This window comes from Megalopta genalis, chromosome 1 (assembly GCF_051020955.1).
Source record: "Megalopta genalis isolate 19385.01 chromosome 1, iyMegGena1_principal, whole genome shotgun sequence".
NCBI classification, from domain to species: domain Eukaryota; kingdom Metazoa; phylum Arthropoda; class Insecta; order Hymenoptera; family Halictidae; genus Megalopta; species Megalopta genalis.
Genome location: NC_135013.1, coordinates 24,028,754 through 24,035,201, shown reverse-complemented (window position 1 = coordinate 24,035,201; position 6,448 = coordinate 24,028,754).

Sequence of the window (6,448 nt, the reverse complement as noted above, 5' to 3'; positions counted from 1 at the left end):
GACATAACCTTGACATAACCTTGACATAACCTTGACATAACCTTGACATAACCTTGACATAACCTTAACATAACCTTGACATAACCTTGACATAACCTTGACATAACCTTGACATAACCTTGACATAACCTTGACATAACCTTGACATAACCTTGACATAACCTTGACATAACCTTGACATAACCTTGACATAACCTTGACATAACCTTGACATAACCTTGACATAACCTTGACATAACCTTGACATAACCTTGACATAACCTTGACATAACCTTGACATAACCTTGACATAACCTTGACATAACCTTGACATAACCTTGACATAACCTTGACATAACCTTGACATAACCTTGACATAACCTTGACATAACCTTGACATAACCTTGACATAACCTTGACATAACCTTGACATAACCTTGACATAACCTTGACATAACCTTGACATAACCTTGACATAACCTTGACATAACCTTGACATAACCTTGACATAACCTTGACATAACCTTGACATAACCTTGACATAACCTTGACATAACCTTGACATAACCTTGACATAACCTTGACATAACCTTGACATAACCTTGACATAACCTTGACATAACCTTGACATAACCTTGACATAACCTTGACATAACCTTGACATAACCTTGACATAACCTTGACATAACCTTGACATAACCTTGACATAACCTTGACATAACCTTGACATAACCTTGACATAACCTTGACATAACCTTGACATAACCTTGACATAACCTTGACATAACCTTGACATAACCTTGACATAACCTTGACATAACCTTGACATAACCTTGACATAACCTTGACATAACCTTGACATAACCTTGACATAACCTTGACATAACCTTGACATAACCTTGACATAACCTTGACATAACCTTGACATAACCTTGACATAACCTTGACATAACCTTGACATAACCTTGACATAACCTTGACATAACCTTGACATAACCTTGACATAACCTTGACATAACCTTGACATAACCTTGACATAACCTTGACATAACCTTGACATAACCTTGACATAACCTTGACATAACCTTGACATAACCTTGACATAACCTTGACATAACCTTGACATAACCTTGACATAACCTTGACATAACCTTGACATAACCTTGACATAACCTTGACATAACCTTGACATAACCTTGACATAACCTTGACATAACCTTGACATAACCTTGACATAACCTTGACATAACCTTGACATAACCTTGACATAACCTTGACATAACCTTGACATAACCTTGACATAACCTTGACATAACCTTGACATAACCTTGACATAACCTTGACATAACCTTGACATAACCTTGACATAACCTTGACATAACCTTGACATAACCTTGACATAACCTTGACATAACCTTGACATAACCTTGACATAACCTTGACATAACCTTGACATAACCTTGACATAACCTTGACATAACCTTGACATAACCTTGACATAACCTTGACATAACCTTGACATAACCTTGACATAACCTTGACATAACCTTGACATAACCTTGACATAACCTTGACATAACCTTGACATAACCTTGACATAACCTTGACATAACCTTGACATAACCTTGACATAACCTTGACATAACCTTGACATAACCTTGACATAACCTTGACATAACCTTGACATAACCTTGACATAACCTTGACATAACCTTGACATAACCTTGACATAACCTTGACATAACCTTGACATAACCTTGACATAACCTTGACATAACCTTGACATAACCTTGACATAACCTTGACATAACCTTGACATAACCTTGACATAACCTTGACATAACCTTGACATAACCTTGACATAACCTTGACATAACCTTGACATAACCTTGACATAACCTTGACATAACCTTGACATAACCTTGACATAACCTTGACATAACCTTGACATAACCTTGACATAACCTTGACATAACCTTGACATAACCTTGACATAACCTTGACATAACCTTGACATAACCTTGACATAACCTTGACATAACCTTGACATAACCTTGACATAACCTTGACATAACCTTGACATAACCTTGACATAACCTTGACATAACCTTGACATAACCTTGACATAACCTTGACATAACCTTGACATAACCTTGACATAACCTTGACATAACCTTGACATAACCTTGACATAACCTTGACATAACCTTGACATAACCTTGACATAACCTTGACATAACCTTGACATAACCTTGACATAACCTTGACATAACCTTGACATAACCTTGACATAACCTTGACATAACCTTGACATAACCTTGACATAACCTTGACATAACCTTGACATAACCTTGACATAACCTTGACATAACCTTGACATAACCTTGACATAACCTTGACATAACCTTGACATAACCTTGACATAACCTTGACATAACCTTGACATAACCTTGACATAACCTTGACATAACCTTGACATAACCTTGACATAACCTTGACATAACCTTGACATAACCTTGACATAACCTTGACATAACCTTGACATAACCTTGACATAACCTTGACATAACCTTGACATAACCTTGACATAACCTTGACATAACCTTGACATAACCTTGACATAACCTTGACATAACCTTGACATAACCTTGACATAACCTTGACATAACCTTGACATAACCTTGACATAACCTTGACATAACCTTGACATAACCTTGACATAACCTTGACATAACCTTGACATAACCTTGACATAACCTTGACATAACCTTGACATAACCTTGACATAACCTTGACATAACCTTGACATAACCTTGACATAACCTTGACATAACCTTGACATAACCTTGACATAACCTTGACATAACCTTGACATAACCTTGACATAACCTTGACATAACCTTGACATAACCTTGACATAACCTTGACATAACCTTGACATAACCTTGACATAACCTTGACATAACCTTGACATAACCTTGACATAACCTTGACATAACCTTGACATAACCTTGACATAACCTTGACATAACCTTGACATAACCTTGACATAACCTTGACATAACCTTGACATAACCTTGACATAACCTTGACATAACCTTGACATAACCTTGACATAACCTTGACATAACCTTGACATAACCTTGACATAACCTTGACATAACCTTGACATAACCTTGACATAACCTTGACATAACCTTGACATAACCTTGACATAACCTTGACATAACCTTGACATAACCTTGACATAACCTTGACATAACCTTGACATAACCTTGACATAACCTTGACATAACCTTGACATAACCTTGACATAACCTTGACATAACCTTGACATAACCTTGACATAACCTTGACATAACCTTGACATAACCTTGACATAACCTTGACATAACCTTGACATAACCTTGACATAACCTTGACATAACCTTGACATAACCTTGACATAACCTTGACATAACCTTGACATAACCTTGACATAACCTTGACATAACCTTGACATAACCTTGACATAACCTTGACATAACCTTGACATAACCTTGACATAACCTTGACATTTTTTTTTTTTTTTTTTTTTTTTTTTTTTTTTTTTTCAGGAGGAGGGGAATGCTTTGCGCACGCCGCCCCTGGATGTTGGTGGGCGGGAGTGTGGGACTCCCTGGCGAAAAAGGTGCAATGCCTGGTATACCCACTAAACCCCTCCTCAGGCTTCAGCCTTTGCGCAGAACACCCACCGCGGCGTCCCCTCTCGGGATTCCTGCACGGTGGGTGTCTGGATCGTCTGTCATGACCGTTTGACAAAGGCCACGGTAAGCCTATGCTAGAAAATCCTAAAGTCAAGAAAAAGAAAAAAATAGCCATGGAGCACCTAGACAAACCTAGGGGAACCAAAGTCTAGAACAAACATCTATAAATAAGTGACATAAAATAGTAAATAAATAAGTACATAAATAAAAGTGAAAAAAAAGAATAAATAATAAATAAATAAATAGTGAACGCATAGACTATTGACCCAACCAGATCAACTGGAGGTGCCTCGCATCCTACAGTGCCGTCGCTTTTCTGTTCGATCAAGCTCTTCTCGTTGCTTGGCAACACCGGTGATGTAGCGAACGAGAATTGTCCTGGTGGTGTCGTTTTTTAAAAGCGCCATAAAATTGCCGAGGCTGATAGCTGTACCCATCGAACCCTCGGCGGCGCCCCTCTCGGCAGCAAAACGCCCGCACTCCAAGAACGCATGAACGGGGCCATCAGGCCCGCGCCCACATGCCAGGCAGAGATCACTCGACAAAAAGCCCATCCTCGACTGATACTCAGAGAAGCATCCGTGCCCGGTGATAAACTGGGTCAGGTGAAAACTGAGAATTTTAGGGCCCCACTGGACCCACTCGCTGATAACGGGAATCAAGCGGTGGGTCCAGCGTCCATGCTTTGCAGCGTCCCATCTGTCTTGCCAACGCTGTAGCGTGACAAGCCTTTCCTCAGCCTTAACCCGCCCAGCCTCCGACACGAAGCCCTCCGAGCCCCGGTCGAGGGTGGACAGCCTGCGAAAAATGCGAAGCCTTTCCTCCGCCACCAACACCAGAGGCGGCACGCCCGCCAGAACACAAACGGCGTCGAGGGACACGGTCCTGTACGACCTGGCCACTCGTGCCAGGATCGAACGCTGGACCGCGTTAATGGCCTTATCGTTGCCGCACCTCGACGCCACGTGCGCCCAAGCAGGGGCCGCGTAGAGGACCACCGACTCGACCACCCTATAATAGAGCAGCCGAGCCCAGTAGCCCCCGCCCCGGATATTGGGAAGGATTCGGGCTAGCAGGCCCGCGTACTTGGCTGCCTTCTCGCAGCTTCGCCTGACATGTGCACGAAAACACTGATTTCCCTCGATCAGCAGTCCGAGGTAGCGCACGCATCCGCCGCCTCGAAGGGACGCCGAACCGAGGGCCAGCTGGAGGGGCCCCGGAGCCTTCCTGCTGGTCAGGTGCAGGACCTCGGTCTTCTCCTCCGCCAGCTCTAGATGGTTGTCCCCGAACCACGCGCGGATGCGGGCGAGCGTTTGCTCGGCCAACGCAACCACGCGGTCGGCACTGCGCGCGCCGACGAGCAGGGCGACGTCGTCCGCAAATCCTATTAGACTACAGTGCCTGGGAAGAGACATCTCGAGGAGGCCATCGTATTGGGCGTTCCAGAACCAGGGGCCGAGAACGGAGCCCTGAGGCACCCCGGCATGAACTGGAAAACGCTCAGGTCCGGACGGGGTCGTCGCCTCCACCACGCGCCCACTGAGATAGCTACTCAGCACGCGCAACAGCGGAGCCGAGACCCCTTTCCCCGCCAAGGCGCCCAAAATACCGTCCCACCTTACGGTGTTAAAGGCATTCCTGACGTCCAAGGCAACCATTACGCAATGCAATCCTGTACGCTTGGCAGCGTCCCATGTGTCGATGAGGCGACACATGGCATCGACCGTGCTTTTGCGCTTGACAAAGCCAAATTGATTGCTTGCGAAGGCCACCACGGACGCCAGGCGCTCCTTGAGACAATACTCAAACGCCTTGGAGAAGTTCGAGAGAAGGCAAAGCGGGCGCCACGACACCACGCCCCCGGGTCCAGGCTTCTTAGGGATCAACACCAGCCGGCCCACCTTCCACGCCTCCGGGAAATATCCCAATTCGAGGCATGTGTTGAAAAGGTGGGCGACGTGGCTGAGCGCCTCTCTCCCAAGAGCCCAGACCACGGAGGACGCTATGCCGTCGACGCCGGCCGCCTTCCTCTTGACCTTTTTGATGGCCGCCTCGACCTCGTCCTCTGTAAAAAACTGCCTAGAAGAGGCAGGGCACTCTGATATAAACTCCTCAATTCGAGGGAAAGGAGCCCCACTAGGAGGCTCCGTTACAAAAAGCTTGCGGACGACGTCCGCCACCTCGCCGGCACTAAGGGATGCTGGCGGAGAGCGTCCCTTGACCCTGCCGCTGACCCACAGGTACGGCCGGCCCCACACGTCAGCCTCCACGCTATCGGTGAACTTTTTCCACGCGGCGGACTTGGCAATCGCTATAGAGCGTGCCAGGTCCTTTTTAAGGACTTTATACGCCAAGATACGAACTTCCAGGGCCCCGGCGTCCCGACCGCGCCTGGCCCTCTGCAGGCTTCGCCTGGCCTTGCAAACCATTTTCCTGGCCGTCGCGATCTCGCTACTCCACCACCACACGGGACGCTTATCGCGCAGCCCGGGGTGGAGGGTGCGAGACGCTCGTCCGGCCAGGTCGACAATCATGTCTATGTACGCGTCCACGTCCTCAACAGTAACAATACTGAGAGGGTTAGCTTCATGCGCAAACTTGTGATACTCTTTTATGAAACGTTTAATATCTACGCTCCGGCGCGGAGGGCCACTGAACGGTCCCCGCCCGGCAGCGCAGTCTACAAACTTGTGTAAAATGTACCGATGATCGGAGGCAGTCTC